The 21,228-nt window shown below is 37.5% G+C and overlaps 1 protein-coding gene across 1 annotated transcript in view; it reads right to left on the reverse strand.

Annotated features, from left to right (window-relative positions):
* Positions 1-253: 253 nt before the first annotated feature.
* Positions 254-21,228, reverse strand: part of LOC128113191 (basic proline-rich protein-like) — a 28,440-nt gene continuing 7,465 nt past the window's right edge. Inside the window, exons 2-3 of the mRNA XM_052742783.1 lie at positions 3,948-4,101; positions 254-2,540 (exon numbers count right to left, since the gene is read on the reverse strand). The gene's annotated coding sequence lies outside the window, so the exon portion shown is untranslated. The remainder of the gene's footprint in view (positions 2,541-3,947; positions 4,102-21,228) is intronic.

Consider the following 21,228-nt stretch of genomic DNA (forward strand, 5'->3'; position numbering starts at 1 on the left):
GAGTAATGTATCATTTTCTTCTACCATATCTTTAATGCCCGAGATCCTCTCTTCCATCTCTTGTATTCTGTTGGTGAAGCTTTCCTCTATAGTTACTATTCACATTCCTAAGTTTTTTGTTTACAGGATTTCTTTAGTTTGTGTTTTCTTTGTTGCTTCTATTTCCATTTTCAGTTCTTTAACAGTTTTATTAGTTTCCTTTAACTGTTTGTGGTTTCCTTGATTTTTTTTTTTTTTTTTTTTGGTTTTTCAAGACAAGGATTTTATTCATTTCCTCTACAAGGACCTATTTTGACTTGGTACTGGCTGTTTCAAGGTCTTTTCTTGTGCCTCAGCTACGCTGGAATATTCAGACCTCCTCTGTAGGGTTTCTGGGCTCTGGTAAAGCCTTTGCAACCTCCAAAGGGACAAGACTGCCTCGTTTTAGCAATGAGATGGCTTCTTACAGATGATCCTTTGGTGATATTAGGATGGATACTCATGGGTGTTTAGAGGATTGGAATTTTTAACTATACCCATTAACCTCTGGAAAGGATAAAGGGGCTAAAGCTTGAGTTGATCACAGATGGTCAATTCTGCAACAAGTCATGAATGAATCTTCAATAAAAATTTTTTTTAAAAAAGTAGGCTTAGAAAGAGCCTCCCAATAGCTGATGAGTGGAAGTTCCTGGGGTGCAACTCCCAGCTTCACTCCTGTTCTCCCATACCTTATCCTATGTATCTCTCCCATGCATTTGCTCAGCTCTCCCTTTTTAATAGTTTTTACTAAAAAAAAGTGACTAAATATGAAGTTATTTTCTGAGTTCATTAGGCCAATCTTCTCATAGACTCTCCAGGATGCATAGTATGCTAGTATTGTGTTATCATGGAGCCCAATCCCAGAAAAAATGAGAGAACAAAGGGGTATGACACAAGGTGTGTTAGAATGAATACTTATCAAATTGTAACTGTTAGAATCAAGCCCAACTGATTACTTGTCATAGGGCATCATCCAAAAGGCTGTCTAAATCATTAAAACTCCATGAAATCTGTCAAAAATAAAAAGAGAAGAATTTAAATTCAGTTCTGTTTCCAGTTGGGAAAATTTCTTCCCACAGGAAATGACTGTCTCCTGGGGCTAACTTACCTATGCCTGCATAACAAATGGGTTCTATGGTCTCCCCTGATCAAATGCACCAGGAAGGTACAGACAGGAATGTGAGAGAAAATTGACATAGATATAGCACATGGTACTGTTAGCCCATGGCCCTGGGAATCGGTTGTCTAGGTATAGCAAAGAGCGTCTACGTTAGGTTAATTACAATGGTGGTGGCCAGAGCCGAAGGCGAATGTCTGAGGAAGTATCTGCAATTGACTGATACAGCCAACCACTATATAGCTACGTCTCCTAGCAAGAAAAAAATTAATTTACAAATTAATTCAGGCTCACCATGGAAAAGTTAAATATTTTATAAAGGAAAAATAAAAGATACATTTAACAATTTTAGAAATTATCTTCCAAAGTTTGTTCCAACTTCATTGCTAACATAATGGATATTTTACTTTTTTAGAAATTATTTACCTAAATAATACAAATATAATACCTTTGGAGACTTTTTAAAAATCAGAAAATAAAATTTCAAGTAAAATTCAATCCTTATATCTCAAGCTTTCCTATGCTAAACTTTGATTCTTACTAGAAACCCACATTCCATATGCATATATAGTATGTGTATATGAATAGCATATAAATTTTGTATTTTATTTCTATGTAAGTAAGATTACATATATAAATGTTGTTTGGGGAATTGTGTTATTTATTCAATTATACTTTTGACAAAATTTCCATTTAAAATATGTAGACATATGCAGGCTGATTTTATAAGTCTTCAAGAGTTGATGGCTGCTAGGAGAGGGAGAGTTAGCTTCTGTTAACATCTTATTGATACTTTTTCTTTAACTAGACTATCTACACTTTATCCTACAGCAAAATATCAACACTGTTTAATTTTAGCTCTATATTTGACTATATTTAATACTTGTTAGAAATGTTTGCTATAATTTCCCAATTTTTGAGTTTTACTTTGATTGCTTTTTTTTTTTTTAATTTTACTGAAATTCTAAAGCAAGTAGTTTACTCTCAGGCAGCCCGTGGTCATTCTATCCCATGAGCTCTTACATATATTACTTACATTCAGGTCTCTGGCATTTGTGCTTTAAGTTTGACAGAATTTGATATAGCATTTTCAGACTGTAATTTCTTTTTTTCCAGATATCAGTTCATTATGGAACCCTAGGAGAAAATAGTTCCCAACTGAGATTTTGGAAAAAGTTGAAGGAGCTTTTTATTCTCAAGGTTTTTGTTCTTCTAATTATCTCTTCATTCCTCTTCAAATTGTTAACAGAGGAACATGACTTCATTACACTTCTGAGGATGTTGTCAATTTACCTTCTTTCCCAAATAGACTTAAGAATACTATGAGTAGCATTACAAGTCAGAGGCTCAGGGTATAACTTAGAGTAGAGTGCTTATTCAACACAGGAACGGCCCTGGCTTCAGCCTTGAGAAAAAAAAAATAGATACAATCAGGCTATATTTTCTTCCAAGACCTGGGTTTCACTTACTACCTATGGGATGAGCTTGTCATCCTTTTATCATCTGCCTGTTCTTCTGGTGAATTTCTGTATACTTTAAACTTCAGCATCTTTAATCCAAAAATCTGAAAGTCACAGTGATACTCCAAAGTCCAAAACTTCTTGAACACCACCATAAAACTACAGTGGAAAATTCCTCATCTGACTTCATGTGATAGGTTGCAGTCATAATGCAGGAACAGTAAAATTGCCTCCAGTTACTACTTCTTTGTGGCTGTGATTTTGTACTCATTAAATAAATACAGGTCCGTAAACAACATGGAAGACTTCCATATATATATATATATATATATATATATATATATATATACATACATATTTGTAAATAATATTTTTGTATTTCTAATTTCTAACTATCCTCAAAAATGCAAGAATATATATAGTGAGAACTATATATATCAGACTCTTTGTTCTCTAGAAGAAGGTATGCATACTATATATTTATCTATGTTGGGATATTAGGCACATTCTATTCACTCCCATTTATACACCAATAGTATTATTTATGTCTGTATGTGTGTAGTTGTGTATATATACACATATGTGGAGTTACATGTACACATGTGTGCATGTAGCTGACAGAGGTGAATGTCTGGTGTCTTTCTCAATGTCTCTCCACTTTATTTTTGTTTGTTTTGTGAGACAATGTCTCTCACTGAAACTAGAAGTCTGCGATTGTGTATGCTGCAGTCAACTGTATTGGCTGTTCAGGGACTTCAGGGGATCCACCTGCCTCTGCCTTGTTAGTGCCGAGGTTTTATGGGTGTACTGCTGCACTTGGCTTTTTCCATAGGTGCTGGGAATCTGAACTCCCGTCCTTATGCTTACACAGCAAGCACGTTACTAGCTGAGTCACCTTCTCGCACCCCATATAGAACACTCTGGTTCTGTGACAGAGAAAGAGGTCAGACTCACACAAAACAACTGTGTTTTTAAAATCACAGCTGCACTCTTGGAAAGAGGAGCAGCTTACAGTGCAGCCTCCAGGCTTACTTCCTTTTAATTGCCTTTGCAAATCCTCCTCCTATCTTTTCCCAATTATCTCCAATGTTTGAGGAAGGCATTTTTAGCATCATGAATTCAGTATAGATGATCCATCTTTACAAAGTACCACAGATTCATTATTTCCTGGGTGTAGCTTTTGATTTCAATTGATACAGAGAGACAAAGCTATGGAATTTTTATAAAACTATTCACATTCATCATATTCCAAAAGATACTGAAAACAAAAGTTTCGTTTTGGGGTGGTGGTGGTGGATGCTAGGTGTGTTTGGGATTATAAAATAATAATAATAATACCACCAAACCATTACCTTGTAAAATAAAAGCAGCTTGCTGTGATTAAGAATACATTCAAATTTCATGCTGCATATGCATTAAGATAATGAATGAAAACAAATTTGTTTCTTTGACTAAGTCAGTTGCAACCCTCTTCTGAGTTCTAATCTTCAGTCACAGTGTGCTGGGCTGAAAAAAAAAAAAGAGTCAGTTTTAGTTGCTTCTCAACTGTTTGAATTTTAGCAACCTAATATGTCTATGGTTCACATTTGTTCATCTGGAGACTGGGGATAACAAGAGCTGTTGTGTTCTACTAGTGTACACTGAGATGGAAGTAAATGAAGCATCCAACTCACATCTTTATAAATCACAATACAGGCCATATTTTATACAAACACTAATATCTTAGGGTCAGAGTGACAAAGACCCAGCCCAGGGTGTTTTCTTCTTTCTGAAATTACCTCATGCTCTTGGCCATGGCTGCTGACCTCCAGGGCATTGTGCCAGAGATACCTTTTGTGTTTTTATTCCGTTTCTGGTTTCCTGTTAGCATTTTTTGCCTGTTTCATGCAAAATTCCATTCTTCACCAAATACATTTTAATTAACTATGACTTTTATTTTTATATAGGCAGAGTCCTGTTACTTGTACACCTACATTTATTAAATTTAAAAAGAATTCACAGCAAAATGGTTAAATACTGTCAAGATCAATAGGCCTCAAAAAGTATGGCAAAGACTTGAAAATATACTGGAAGAAACAAAGAAACCTATTGTGCTATCTTAATTATGAAAAAGTTATATTTTAGGCAGAAGTTTGCTTTTATAAAGAAAAACATTGTAATGAAAGAAACAACAAAATTTTATAATAAAATCTACTGGAAAATCTGTATGTAGACCTGGCAGTTCATTGTACTATGAGACATTCAAAGAAAACCCATGCCACTGGTGGCCCTTTTCAGCTCACTGGGGCAGTTAGGGCTTACTCAGACTTTCCCCAGAACAGCCACCATCTGCCTGATTAATCCATTTCCTTGGTATCCTGCCCATTCTTGCTATTTAAGTTTCTGTTCTATTCCAAGAAAGGCACTTGTTAGGGATGGCCACATGTGTTATCACTTGAGAAGTATATGATTCAAAAGAAATGGACATGTACCTTGGTATTTTACTAAGTACAGGCAGGAAAAGACTTTCTCAACTTCCTTTCCCTTAAATGCTAATAAATCATGGCATAATCTTTAATTTTTCCTCCCTACTACCAAACCTGAAATTCCATGAATCTAAAATAAGAAAGAAATGCTCAGTGTAGGCATTTTTGTGACAGACACATTATAAAAACAAACAGAAAAAATGCCATCTGTTAAAAAAATGAAGTTAATTGAATACTAACAAAAAATAACAAATGTAAAACATGTATGGTCTATTCTAATGTCTTAAAAAAAAAAAAAACCTGAAATGGGATGCTGAAAAAAGTGGTATAAATGTTTTTCCCTTCAACTTCCTAGAAAATACACTCCATATAAGTGAGAATTTCTCTCTCTCTCTCTCTCTCTCTCTCTCTCTCTCTCTCTCTTTCTCTCTCTCTCTCTCTCTCTCTCTCTCTCTCTCTCTCTCTCTCTCTCTCTCTTTTCTCTCCATTGAGTGTGTTAGGACACATAGCAAAATGTATTCATACCTCCTTCCACTTGCATATATGCTAACTGTATTATATATTAATGTAATTGGATTTTATAAATGTAATTAATCGCTGAGATCACTGACCTTATGATATAAATATTATTATGATAGATCTGACCCCATTACAAGAATCTTTAAAAACAGTCTTCTCTGATAATGATAAAAGATACCACAAAGAAAAAAATCACTGGCTAGCTAAAAGAAAGCAACAGCATTGTAAATATGGCCCTGTGTAGCAGAGAACAGTGGACAAGATCTGAGAGCAGCCCCCAGTGTACAATCAGCAAGGCATCAGGAAACTTAGTCCTGCAACTAGAGCAAATGAATTCTGCCAACACATAAACAAGCTGGGGCAATAGCCAGAGCCTCAGGTAGTAGAGCCAGCAATACATTCCAGTCTGCTAAGACCCAGAGCAGAGAGTAGCTAGGCAGATCTCTGTGTGTTCAAGGATACAGCCAGCATGGAGACACATACCTTTAATCTCAATACCAATCATAGAAGACCTGGAGGTCTGTATAGATGGGCAGTGACGAGGAGGTCATGTGGTTGGGTTTACAACCAATGAGAAGGCAGAATAGAAAGTCAATAAAAAGGACAAACACACAGGATGTAGGTCTCTTGCTGAGGAGGACAGCAGCGGCAGTAAAGGGTGTTGCTAGAGTTTCCCTGCCTGGCCCACAGTCAGGACAAATCTCTCTCACCCGCCAGTCCCAAGCCGCTCAAACCCGATCAAGTAAACACAGAGACTTATTTTGGTTTCAAACTGTATGGCCGTGGCAGGCTTCTTGCTAACTGTTCTTACAGCTTAAATTAATCCATTTCTATTAATCTATACCTTGCCACGTGGCTTGTGGCTTACCGGTACTTTACATCTTCCTTGTCCTGATGGCGGCTGGCGGTGTCTCTCCCACTCAGCCTTCCACTTCCCAGCTCTATTCTCCTCCTTGTCCCGCCTACACTTCCTGCCTGGCCACGGGCCAATCAGTGATTTATTCATTGACCAATCAGCAACACATTTGACATACAGACCATCCCACAGCAAAAGGGTAAGGTTTTTAGCTCTTAGCTATTGCTCTGACTTCTTGGGCTTTCATCTCTGCATTGGCTCTGTGCTTCTTATTTAACAAGACGGTTACATCTCAGAGAGTTAAATAAAAGCTCCTGTGAGTTTATAAATGTGTCTTCTTTCATGTTGCTGTATTAGTAATGATTTGTGATATAGCAATAAAAATACTATCTTACATCAGATATATAGTAAATAGTTGTGGAATGAATGGATGCATGAATGATATTTTAGTATAATACTTGGTAAAATTAAGATATTTTAAAAACTAGAACGGATCATGAAACTATATGAAAAAACAGATTAGTGCTGACACTAATTCCCAGTACAGGGCAGTGTCAGCACCCCGAGGAGACTGTTCCTTTCTGGGATTTCTTTATCCTTTTGACTAAATGTGTTTCATCAGCTGCTAACTCTACCAAGTATTGTCTATGCCAGGCTCTAATGACGTTATATGCAGCTGTATCCCCACGAATGATGGTTACCACACACAACATTACTGTGGTTTTATGACTAAGTTTTAACAAATACACATATTGTATTCTTCATTTATATTGATTTGATATCAGTATGTTTTTAAATAAAAACAAAATATTGGTGCAATACAAAAGTAAAGGTATATACAAGATATTTATATACTAGTCTCCCAAAACTCATTAGGATTGATCTCAAGATCCCTACAGATATCAAAATTCATAGATGACATAACATGATGTAATATTTACATATAACCTATGCACATACTTCCATATATTTCAAATCATTTCTAGAATACTTATAATATTTTATGCATGATTGTGCTATAAAAACATATGTGGGAGCCTATTCCTCGTGGCTTTACCCAGCAGGTCCGCATAGAGGATGATTAGGACCACGGGCCTGAGTGCAGGTGTCTGGGATGGTCTGCACTTGGCTGTGCTGGGGGAGGAGGTCTTTTGCTCCACCCCTTGGTCTCTATAAAAACCCTGGGGCAGCCGGGTGGTGGTGGCGCACGCCTTTAATCCCAGCACTTGGGAGGCAGAGTCAGGCGGATCTCTGTGAGTTCGAGGCCAGCCTGGGCTACCAAGTGAGTTCCAGGAAAGGCACAAAGCTACACAGAGAAACCCTGTCTCGAAAAACCAAAAAAAAAAAAAAACAAAAAAAAACAAAAAAAAAACAACCCTGGGGCAGAGACAGTCAGGGCCTGTTGGAAAAGGTTCTAGGCCCTCTCGAGGCTATCCTTTATTTTCTGTTTATCTCCGCAATATTCTCCTCAATAAATCTATCTAATATTTCCTGCTGCTCGCACTCAAGAAAATTCTGGGGAACTGTGGGGGTGGTTGGGTAAACGCCCCACAGAATGGCGCCATGAACAGGGACTAAAGAAAAAAGGGGGGACAAAAAAAGGGGGACTAAAGACAAAGTAATAGGGACTAAAGATAAAGGAAAATAATAGTTTTATTAGAGTTTTTGGTGAAAGTGTGAGTCAGCCCTGCCAGTGGAAAGGCATGCCAGTGTTATGGAAAATATATATATATTTTTATATATAAAAAATATATATATATATTTTTTGAGAGGCAGGGGTTTTATCCTTGAGAGAAAAGGAAAGCGGACTGGAAGGATGTCCGATGCTGCAGCGAAATTCTCTTCTGTCAAAATTTTCTATCTTCTATCCCTTTCTCAATTTCTATCTGTGAAAAATATAAGGTATAGCATAGTAATATAGTGTAGGAAAAACTTAGAAGTGTAAGATCGTGTAGAAAAAAATAAGGCAACTAGACAGAAAAACTACAATTTTCTAACTTTGGGGGCTATAAACGCAAACTGGGGAAAAATCTTTCTTTGGGCTTTTGGGGTAGTAAAACTCTTCTTTGAGTTTATGGGGAAGCTTTTGTCCTGGGGACAGCTGAAATGCTAAGTCCAAGCAGCAGGAGAAAGTGTTTTCTCCCTGAGGCAAAAATGGGGGTGTAAAAAGCCAAAAAGTTTGTTGGGAAGTTTTGGGAAAAGTTGGTCTTTCTCTCTTCGGGAAAAAAAAATCTTTCTCTTAAACTAAAAGCTTTTCTTGGAAAATCTGGGGGAAAATCTCTCTAAAAAGCCTTCATCTTTCTCAAAAGCTCTTAAACTTAAAAACTAAAGCCTTTAACTTTCTCTCTCAGAAGGACAAAAATTAGAATCACCTGAAGATATTAGTATGGGGATCACCTGTGATTAGCTCAAAGGGAAAACAACAAACCTCTTAAGACAGCAAAACCTAAGTTCTTTCAAGCTTTAAAAATCCTCCCTGCAATGCAGGAGGCAGGGACAAGTTCCTAAAAACCTCTTCTAAGCTCTGTCTCTTCAAACTAGTAAAAGACAGTGGGTCAGAGCACCCTGAGGGAAACACTTGGGAGAGTGTGGGTAAAGAGCTACAGAGAGCCCAAAAGGGCAGGAAACTTTACCTGAGAAAAGAAAAAAAAGCCAAGCTTATCAATTACAGCCAAGCTGAGGCATCAAGGGTTTTGTTTCTGAGTGAGCGTTTCAGAATGAAAAGATGCTCCTAATCTTCCTAATGCAAAGATCCCCTGAAGCATTGTATCCTTGCTTCTGAGCAAAAACCCAGAGGCGATTGGCCAGCGTCTCTGAGTTGGAGTGCATTTCAGGGATACTAGGGTTCCTGCAGTTGCAAACTTCCTGGAGCACAGAGCTGAGGCAGGAAGGTGCAGGACCCAGGGGAAAACTGCTAATAAACAACCAAAGCTAAAGCCGGTGGGAACGGCACAGTTGTCCACTTTCCTACAAGTCCCGGTTGATAGGTCCACAGCTGCAAAAAATCTGAGAAAAGCTTTCCTATCAGAGAAAGGACCTTTCTGGGAAAACAGTAAAGCTGAACTGTGTCTGAAGCAGTTGTGCTGCTGAGTCAGAACGCTGTCTGGGGGAAAAAGCCCAGCCAGGGCAGAACAGAACTATCCAGGAGTAAAGCTTTCTTTTCTGTCAGAGAAAGTACCTCTTTGAGAAAAGCTTTGTTTTAACTGACTCCCGATGAGATGAGGGAGTGTAGCCCGAAGGGGTGATTGCCTCTGGCCTAAACTCTGTCCTTGAACACCCAGACAAACACAACCCACTGGGGGACTGGACCAGGTGAAGGTCTGATGAAACAAAATGCCTGTCCTAATGAGAGTTTAGAAATGGCAAAAACCTCCCTTGTTAGATTTTCAGTCTGTAGGTAAACCACACAGACCCCGAAAACAGAAACGGACAAAAAAGCCCTACCTTCAGGAGCAGGGAAAGCTGCCACTGTAGTGTCGGAAACTGTTTCTGGGGTAGAGGGGATAAACTGAGACCAAACTGGATACTGTCAGGGAGAAAGACTCTGAAGAAACAGAAGGGACATAATCCTCCCCAGAAAATAGATGACCTGTGAAAAGCTGCTAGAATTTGAGGCGGATTCAGAGGGAGAAAAAAAGCCCCTACTTCCAAAGGCAGCTAGCAGAGGTACAGATCCGCAGACAGATACCTGAAGCTCTGCATCTGGGGGGGGGGGGGGGGGGGGGGGGACAAGCAAAATGAGAATAAAATCAGTGGGAGAAAAATCTCTTCTGAAGGAGCTATGGAAAAGCTGTTGTACATGATCTTGTTTTTCACTGACTAAGGCAAACACAAGCCCCAAGGAAAGTTGCTATCAGAAATTGCCCACCTCAATGCGCACTAACGAGGCAGGTGCAGTTCTGATTTGGGGGCCAGAGTCAAATGAAGGAGAGACACCTGTTAAAGCCAGCTGAGGAGAGAATAGGAATCTCTCAATGTGCCATAATTGAAAATGTAAAATGCTTGTTCAAATCTCCCATTGCAAAAGCAAAAAAACTTTGTACAAACATCCCGGGCAAGAATTTGTAAGCAAGTCTGGTAAAAGAGAACCAGTTGACTCTCAGACCCGAAAAGAACTATGGGAAATGACTGATACAAGGGGTGTGATATAAGGGACTGATATAAGGGACTGATATTATTATGGACTGATATAAGGGAAATGCATTCTGGGAAAGGTAGTTTTTCCACTAAAGATGGCGACATTGCCCTGAAACACTTTTATCAGTTCGAAAATACATTTATGGTAAACTTAAAATACAGCCTTTAAAAGAATAAGGGGGAAAGTCGTCTAAGAGTTTAAGTATCAGTTCCAATGAAAAATTGAAAGGATATGGAACTAGGTGCTTCGCGGTTGGGGGCTCCTTTGGTAAAATGCCTTATTTACCCTAATAGCTGTGCAAAGTTTTTACGGTAGTTGGAAGACAAAAAGCTACCTATAAGAGCAAACAAGCCACTTTAAAATCCTTTAAAAAAGGGAAAGCAGTTTATACACTGAACGTTGTCTTAGATATGAAGAAACTTATGTTGAAATTTAAAAAGCTCTTTGCCTTTTGAACAAACTGCTTGCAATGAGTAATTCTTTTGTAAATCTAATAAGGAGACAAGGAAACAGGCATTCAAAAAAGAAATGACTGCTTTATAGATGGGAAACAAACTTGAGAAAATCTAGCTGTCTTACACAAAAGAGTTGTTTCACCTGAAAGTTCCTTATAAGAAATCAATGCTAAGTATTACAGCTGCTAATAACATCAGGAGTTAAAGCTAATGAAGTGAAGTGAAAATACTAAATCCTGAAAATGTTTTTTCTCAGAGTAAGCTAATGAAGGATATGTTTCATGAAAGAACATCTATGTTCTTGACTCCTTTGAATATTTGGTGAAGATATTGGAACTAACAACAATCAAATCAAAATGTTTCAACAAATTCAAGACGCTATCCACAAAAGAAAGCTGCCATGCTTTGTGGGCCATATTAGAGCTCACTTCAATCTTCCTGGTCCTTTAGCTGAGGGTAATGCAATGGCTGATAAGTTAACAAAGAATAGTAGCAGTATCCCAAGTGGAAATGGCTCAACAGGCACATGTTCTTCATCAAAATAGCAAAAGCTTAAGAGAAAGTAATTCAGTCTTGCCAAAGAAGCAGCTCATCAAATAGTTAAACGATGGTGGGGTATGTCCAAAATATTTTCCTGTTTCTCACTTAGGGGTAAACCCTCGAGGTCTTCTTCTCAATCATCTATGGTAAGTGGATGTTACTCATATTGCAGAATTTGGCAAATTAAAATATGTACATGTGACCATTGACACGTATTCAGGATTTTTAATAGCTAGTGCACAACCTGGGGAAGCTACAAAACATGTAATTATGCACTGCTTGAAGTGTTTTTCGTATATGGGTATACCAAAAATTATTAAAACTGATAATGGTTCCGGATATAGTAGTAAGGCGTTTCAACAATTTTGTACCCAATGGGAAATCATACATAAAACAGGTATTCCTTATAATCCTCAGGGACAAGGTATTGTGGAAAGGGCTCATAGCAGTCTTAAAATACAACTTGAAAAAATAAATATAAAAAAAGGAAGAAATTTACCCTCAATCGCCACATAATGCATTAAATCATGCTCTTTTTGTTCTGAACTTTTTGAATATGGATGTCTATGAACAGTCTGCCGCAGATAGATTTTGGCACAGTGGCACCCAAGCGACTTTTGCTCAAGTGAAATGGAAGGATCCCTGCTCGAGATTATGGAAGGGTCCTGATCCTGTGTTAATATGGGGTTGAGGACATGTTTGTGTTTTTTCACAAGAGGAGAATGAAGCTCGGTGGTTACCGGAGCGTCTGGTAAGGAGCATGGAACTAAGGAAGGGTCAGCTCCAATGACGTTCCTATAAAGGAACCAGAATGAAAGTGGCTCGATTAGTTTTTCTGAGGATTTGTCACTGGTTAATGCAAGCAGTGAGGAAATAGAGTTCAGAGCTGTGCCACTTTTGGCTTTACTAGCTCCTTTAGAAAAATACTTTATATCACCTAATAGCTGTGCAGTATTTGGCGAAGAGCTTTACAGCAGCTAAGTACGGTAATTTCACCCTCAGCGTGAAGTGAAGTTTTTCGGTAGAACAAACCAAAAGTACTGCTGTAATAGAAACATTTGTCTGAATTGAAGCACTTAGGGGAACTACTATGAATTTGGGTGAAGGGACAGTCTCTACGTAAAAACTGTCTACCGCTGACAGTGCATCTCTGCTGGTCCAGAACGGCTGAGAGAACTTGGCAACTTTGGAGTGTGGCATCATCCTGGGAAGGTTACAGTCCCCTAGCAACAAATATCACAATTGTATAACAACACTCACTAAATCCCAGTGCTTTATAACAAAGCTGACTATAAACTCTAAACTTTAGAAATGATGTACGTACTTCCTGTCTAGTTAAGAGAATCTTTCTAATAGAGATAGTGATAATAATTAAGAGTAAGAAATAGAAAAAGATGAAAATAAGATATGTGAGTTTGTGAAAATTCTCTTGTTAGATCTCTGTGTTAAGAAATCTTTAGGTGTTTGCGAAGTTAAATATATGCTAATGGTAGCCCTATATGTTTGTAAAATAGATCTATAGAGTTCCTTTAAGAATATAAGCTTGCAAGAAGTATCTAATGTAGTCTTAAGACATGTAGTAATAAGCTTGTAATAAGAAAAGATGCTAGTTGTAAATGTAAGTTTAAATAAGTACATAAGAAGTAATAAGAAATAAATATATTTGCTAAAGTAGTTCTATAGTTCCCTTAAGGAGTATAAATAAGTAGATGTTAATACGTTATATGTGAGTTTAAAAGTGTAAATATTAAGTGTGAATCTATGCTTAATGTATATGGTGAAAAAACCTGAGACACAGAAGTAGTGTCCTAGCAGACTGCAAAGCAGGCAGTCTGAGCGGTTTTCAAAAGTTCCAGAAGCCACTAAGAAGCTAAGAATGGCGGACGCTAGAACCAGCACAAGGCATCCGCAGCTGAGATCCGTGGAAAATCGACGCAACACAAAAAAACCTGAGCTAACATCAAAAGCGGTGCGGTTTAGAATACTACTGTACCTAAAAAGGTCTCTGTCTGTGAGAACAAAAGTTGCAGAGACGCTTGTTTGAACCGAAATTGTTAACTGCAAAAAGTTTTGGTTGAAAAACATCTCTTCATATTTGGAAGTGAAAGCCTGATACCAGAATTTATTTCTTGTTTGAACTTTTTGAACTTAAAATGAGATAAAATTACAAAAAGATTTTGGTTATGGATTTCTCATATTTGGAAGGCTAGTACCAGAATTCATCATTTGAATTTTAAGACTTAAGAAATGAAATAAACACTAGAGATTTCATTGCAATGCGACAATTTTGAGTTTATTCATAGTAATGACCTAGGAACTGTTTGCTGGAATTGGGTTAAAAATGGAACTGTTTAAATGAAGAAATTTATTTCTACCTAGAATCAAGATGCAGTTTTGTGTATGCATATATGCTTTATTAACTGGTGATTCATGAATTGTTTTGTGGAACTGTTTATGTAAAAATGGAATTACTTATGGAACTGGTTTTGTGTTACAAATGGAACTGTTTAAACAGAAGTTTGGGTTTTATAACTAGGCTTGAGATTTTGCTTAAAAAATTATAAAAGGGAGAGTTAAAATTCCTTAGTCTATTTAATTTAAAAAATTTTCTTTGAGTGGATTAATGTCATGTTTTGTTAGTAAGAAATGCAAATGGGGTATACTAAAAGACTACTTTTAAAGTGTGTAAAGAGTTTTATTAAGAAACTGCTTTTGGATGTTTTGCTAAAAGTTTTCAAAGTGTTAATGGTTAGATTGAAAATATTGCTTTTCAATATGGGTTTGTAGGAATTGTATAAGTTTGGGTTCCTCTAACTAGGTTTGAGATTTTGTTTAAAAAATTATAAAGAAAAGGAGGAGTTATGAGATTGAATTATGTTTGCAGAAACCTATTGATATTAATGCACCCTGGATTTGTGGAGTTAAGGAAATATTTAAGTTTGACGTGAATACACTGAAGTTTTTCCTATGTTCTGTTAGCAAGAAAATTAAATGATTAAGAGTTAAAGTTGTAAGACGGAGAAAATTGTTAACTATATATAGCACCATATATGCTAATTCAAATGGTTCTGTTAAGAGTTTGTTTTGTTGTAAGAGTGAGAGAATTGTGACTATGTATAGCAATATTTATGTTAACCTGTTAATGGTAATGATGAAGCTAAGGGATTCTTTAAGTTTGTAGTCACCTTAAGAGTTTTTGGTTTAGAAAGGGCTTGAGGCAGCTAAGACTGCTGTAGTCAACTTGGACCTAATTCAAAAGAGAAATGTCATCTTTATCATCCTCTACTCCCATATTGGGAGGTGTAACAGCTATGGAGATTGCTGTAAGCCATTAACAGTTATTTTGTTTATATATTAAGAAAGGGGGACCTGTGGGAGCCTGTTCTCGGGTTCCTCGAGGCTTTACCCAGCAGGTCCTCATAGAGGATGATTAGGACCACAGGCCTGAGTGCAGGTGTCTGAGATGGTCTGCACTTGGCTGTGCTGGGGGAGGAGGTCTTTTGCTCCACCCCTTGGCGTCTCTATAAAAACCCTGGGGCAGAGACAGTCGGGGCCTGTTGGAATAGGTTCCAGGCCCTCTTGAGGCTATCCTTTATTTTCTATCTGTTTATCTCTGCAATATTCTCCTCAATAAATCCTTCTATCTAATATTTCCTGCTGCTCACACTCAAGAAAACTCTGGGGAACTGTGGGGGTGGTGGGTAAACGCCCCACACACATATACTGTAATGTTCAGGGAATAAGAAACATTCTTTATGTTCAACATAGATGGAAATTTTAAAGAATATTTCCAACTTACAGCTGCTTAAATATATAGATGCATACATAACCTGTAAGTATTGAAGCTTAACTCTATATCTCCATTTACATTTTTATCTTTCAAAAAAGTAAGTTTAGTGTATATTAGTCCACAATACCACCTCAACTCTATTTTGAATGTAGGTATACATAACATATATACACAAATTTTAGTTGAAGAGACACAGATTACTTCATTTAGAAAAGCTGTACTGTTAAGTGTATGGTTGAATTGCAGCTAATTAACTGAATTAATACTGGATGGTGATGCAGAAAGCTCTGAGAGAAGACCAGAAAACCTGCTAGGAGACTACGTCCTGCTGTGGAATAATCCTTCTGTACACTGTGTGAATTATGTCGCTCTGATGGGTTTAATAAACAGGCCGACTGGCCAATAGCTGAACAGGATAAAGTTAGGCGGGAAAGCCAAACTCAGAAGGATGGGATGTGGAAGGGCGGAGTCAGAAGAGTCGCCAGCCAGAGGGACAATGAGTCAGACACACGAAATGGGATAGAGGTAAACGTCACGAGCCTCGGGACAGCACATAGATTAATAGGAATGGGTAACATTGTAAGAGCTAGTTAGTAATAAACCTGAGCTATTGGCCAAGCATTTATAATTTATATTAAGCCTCAGAGTGATTATTTGGGAGAAGGCGGTAGTGACTGGGAAAACTCCGCCTACAAATGGCGTCCAAAGTCCAGGGCCACTTATATCCACATAAACAAAGCTTGAAAAGGTTCTAAAACCACAAAAAAAAAAAAAGAAAAAAAATCAAACGCAAACATAGATTCTTGGTAACTATCATCTTTCCTTGGGTAGGCCCTGCTTGCCGGTGGCAAACAGAGGCATACATAGCTCTTATAAGACACAGCAGCTGCCGCGGCAACTCTGAGGAAGAACCTGCTGGCGGTTTGCCGCGGCAGGCACCTTTGCCGCAGCACCTAGCTTGTGCTGACGCAGCCAGCCTTTGGGAGGCCCTGCTAGGGAACACTTAAATGTGGTTTATGAGCAACGGGCAGCACACTAATTGGTGACAGCATGGACCCCCGAACTCCCCAGAGCTGGGGCAGTAATCCCATCGCCATGAAGCTAAGCTCTCACAGACCAAGGAGCAAGGCAGAGCCAGCCACCAATGTGCAGCTTTAAAAGGCTCAGGTGCTCAGAAAAACATAGAGATATGCAGTAAAGACAGATTCAGACAAAAACAAAACCTCTCTATGTGCTTTACAGTGTGTTTAAAAATATACACAGGCTTGGGAGAGAGAAAGGAAAGAGCATACACAGCCATAGATTAAAAAATATATTTTTTAAATAATAAAGTCCTTAAGGGGGGGGGTAAAGTAATATCAAAGAAAAAAGACATGTAAAGATGGAAAGTACACAGAGTCTGGATACAGTATGTTATTGTTTTGTCTTTGAATTTTTTAAATGCTGTTAGAGTGAACCATCCTATATATTTTGAAAATGTCTTACCTTCAAAATGGAAGTCAAAAGATATGTTACTTTGGGAAAGAGGTTCTGCTTTTATTTCCATAGGAAATAAAAGATTGTGCATTCATTCAAAATTAAAGATGGTCAGGTTTGACTAAGGAAGAGCCTCTGAAAATTCTGGCTACAAACATAAAGAAATTTAGAAGAGCTAGAAGACACATGAAGTATATTTTACCTGCTCAAACATAAAACAAAAAATCATTTTTGGTTGACTTGTGTACAATGCACAGTCTATACTTGTATTCATGCAGACAGAAAAACAGAGAACAAGTTAGACACACAAAATGGGATAGAGGTAAAAGCCATAAGGCTCACGGCAGCACATAAATGAATAGAAATGGGCTAAGTTGTAAGAGCTAGTTAGTAATAAGCCTGAGCTATTGCTGAACATTTATAATTTATATTAAGCCTGAGTGATTATTTGGGAGCAGGCGGTTGGGGCAGGAAAACTCAATCTACAGTGTTTCCTAGAAATCACAGAGAAGATTGACTCACTATATCTCAACAATATGGCTACCTAAAGAAGACCCCAAAAAGGAAAATACCAATAGCCAACTAATGTGGAGAGAGAAATCTCATAGAACACCGCCCTTAAACCACAAACCATAGGCAGCTAAAGGAAAGTGGAGATGAACTTCCTAATTGGGTTTTTCAATACCAAGTTGTCAGTCCTAAAATCATATACTCACATACAACACTATGTGGACTCAACAGGGATATATATATATGTGTGTGCGTGTGTGTGTGTGTGTGTGTGTGTGTGTGTGTGTGTGTGTGTGTGTAATAATAAATAACAAAAAAGAGGCTATGAATTTAGGAGGGAGTGAGGGGGGACATGGGAGGGGTTGGAGGGAGGAAAAGGAAGGGAGTAATTATGTAATTTTAATTTCTAAAATATTTAAAAGAAAAAAATTAAAATAAACAATATAAATGTGAGTATAAAATATAAATCAACAAATTGGAAAAAAGTGTTCATCCAACAACATCATAATACAATTATTAGGCAAAGTTTTCTTAAGTGGGACATGAAAAGATATTAAAACTAAAACTAGGGAAGGATAAATTGGGTGTGCACTAAAGTTTGTGTGTTTTAGTTTTTTTTCTCATTTGACAATTTCTTACATGTATAGAATGTATTCCAATTCCTCCCCCATACCCTAATAATCTCTACCCCATTCCTATCTGTCCAATATTTATGACTTTTTGTTCTCTGTCCCATTTGTTTAACCTGGACCATCTAAGTGAACATTAGATTAGAACTATCCACTGAAGGCTGGTGGGTCATCAGTGGGTATTTCTTCTCCACACTCTCATCTCCCCTATCCTCCTACCTACTACCTGTTTAAATCTCTATTTGTCTTCATATTACATATGTTCTGTAGATGTAACCAACTGTCTTATTAAATAAGAAACACAGACCCGATTCAAAAACAAAAGCCAAAAGGTCAGAACTAAGAGCCTTATCCTTCCTGCTTCAGCCAAGAGAGCTCTCTGAAAAGGACCTACTTCCTGTGTGTATGTCTTTATATAGTCTAGCTGTTCTGCCTTCTCATTAGTTGTAAACCCAAACACGTGACTGCCTCGTCACTGCCTGTGTGTACAGGTCCTCTATGGTATTCAGATTAAAGGCGTGTGTCTCCAATGTTGACTGTATCCTTGAACACACAGAGATCTACCTAGCTCTGTCTACCAAGTGCTGGGATTAAAGGTGTGCACCACCACCGCCATGCTCTTGCTATGGCTCAAATAGCTCTGACCCCCGGGCAACTTTATTTATTAACATACAATTAAAATCACATTTCAGTACAAATAAAATACCACCACAATGTTCTACTATTTCCAGTTCTTTAAGTCACTCCTCTCCCAATAGCCTCTTTCTAATTTCTAGGCTTCTACAGGCACTCCATATTTGAACACAAAAATTAGAGGTATAAAGCTAGGCTCTACATGAGAAAAATGTTAAGCCGTTTTGTTGTTACCTGGTTTACCTAACTCCATAAAATGTTTTCCTGGTTTTATCCATTCACTGGAAAATAATTTCTTTCTTCATAGAATAAAATTTTATTGTGTATATGTACTTTTTTCATTGTCCTTTGATACAATCAGTGGGTTGACATGTAGACTGATTCCATTCCCTACGTTCTGTGAATAGAGTGGTAATGAACACGGACAAGCAAATTTCTACAGTAAGATATGGAGTCCTTTGGGTATAGGTTCAGGAATAGAAGAGCTTGTTATATGGGGTTTCTATTTCTAGGTTTTTGAGGAATCCTAATCCTGTTTTTCATAGTGGCTACAGCCTCTTGTGTTCTCATCAACACTGAATAAGTGCTTTTTTTTTCTTTTCCTACATCCTCTAAAGCATTGTCTGTTGTTTGATTCCTTGGTGGTAGCCATTATGACTAGCATAAGAAAGAATTTCAAAGTAATTTTAATTTGTATTCCCCTGATGCCTAATGATACCAAGCATTTTATTAAGTGTTGATTGGGCATTCACATTTCTTCTGTTGAGAAATCTCTGTACAAATCTATACCCCATTTTTTACTAGGCTTATTTTCTTGATGTTTTGCTTCCCCCCTCCATTTTTATGTACTTTAGAAACTTATCCTCTGTCAGATGTTTTTCTCTCATTCTGTAGGGCACATCTTCATTTAATTGACTGTTTCTTTTGCTTTTTCAGATGCTTTTTAGTTTTATGAGGTTCTATTTGTTCACTGTTCATTTTATTTCCCCAGTTACCAGTCTTATTTTGAAAGTCTCACTTATGCCTTTACATTATAGCATGTACCCTGCCTTCTCTTCTAGCAGTTCCAGAGTTTCAGGTTTCACATTGAAGTCTTTGATCCATTTTTAGTTGATTTTTGCAAGGTGAGATATAATGTATAGTTTCATTCCTCTATATGTGGAAATTCAGTTTTTCAAATACCTTTTGTTAAAGATGCTGTCTTTCTTTTAATGTATAATTTTGGTGGCTACAAAAATCAGGTTGCTTTAGTTGTAAGAACTGTAATCTGTGTCTTCTATTCCAGTGATCTATGTGTCTCTTTTTGTGCCAGTGCCATAGTGGTTTTGTTACTATAGCTGTGCAGTATAACAAGATCAGATACAATAATGTCTCCAATATTCTTCTTCTTGCTCACAATTGCCTTGGCTGTCTTGGATCATGTCTCTGAAGTGTTTGAAGAATACCTATCTATCTAAAATATATGTTTAAACTTGAAAACATATCTAATATGACTACAAGTTTGATTATTATAGATGACTACCTACTAACCTGTATTTTTTAATTATCTTAAATAGCTTTCAAAGACTAGAACTCTACATTTTTAGGTGAGCTGCATAGGTACAATACCTTAAACAAGAGTAGAAACATATATACATACCAATGTAAAATATTTGAGACTAGTGGTTAAAAGTAGACTGAAGAATTCACCCTTTTATCCCATCATTTCTATACTATATCCTTTTTTTTTCCCTTCAGAAAGAGATCCCTGAATCTAATCTTCTTTGTTAGTTTTTTTCTGACCATTACCAATAACAATTTGTAATCAACCCCCTCAAACAATGACAAACATCTGTAACCCATCGAATGACCAAAAACCACCTACTCACCTCTTGGGAATGTGGGTGTCATGTTCTCTAGACTGTTTTCTGTTGTCCTGGGGTAATGACATTTTTAGGGGACCCTGAGAATATTGGGATAATGGTCAAGTCTTGGGAGAGCTAACTATATTATTTCTTGTTTAGCCTATGTTTGTTGGAAAAATACAGGGGTTCTCTGAAGTTTTGTTTGGTATTCTGTGAGGCTGGACCATCTCAGCTAGCAGCTTTAAAGTTGTTCTGGAGGCAGAATTTTGAGGAAACTGCAACAGAGGCATTTTGAAAGGCTGGATCACCTGGGGGTACTTGTTTTTATTGGTATCTTGTTCTTTTGTTCTGAAAACACACAAACTTTTAAAGGTAACATATATATCTCCATTAACACAAGTATGGAATGTGCAGTGTGCACAAGTTAGTTAGGTATGGTTTTTTTGTTTGTTTGTTTGTTTTATGTTTGAGCAAGTAAAAGGCATCTGTTAACTTTATAAGTTTATTTGGACTGTATAACCAAACCTCTATTCACACCATATGAAAGGATGGCATATAATAATAAGTCATGAGGATTCTATAGCCATCAAGATTTATCATGTCAGCTGGGCGGTGGTGGTGTACGCCTTTAATCCCAGGACTCGGGAGGCAGAGCCAGGCAGATCTCTGTGAGTTCTAGGCCAGCCTGGTCTATAGAGTGAGATACAGGACAGGCACCAAAACTACACAGAGAAACCCTATCTCAAAAAAACCAAAACGAAGAGAAGAAGAAAAGAAG

This window comes from Peromyscus californicus, unplaced genomic scaffold (genome assembly GCF_007827085.1).
Source record: "Peromyscus californicus insignis strain IS unplaced genomic scaffold, ASM782708v3 Scaffold_18__1_contigs__length_77618521, whole genome shotgun sequence".
NCBI classification, from domain to species: Eukaryota; Metazoa; Chordata; class Mammalia; order Rodentia; family Cricetidae; genus Peromyscus; species Peromyscus californicus.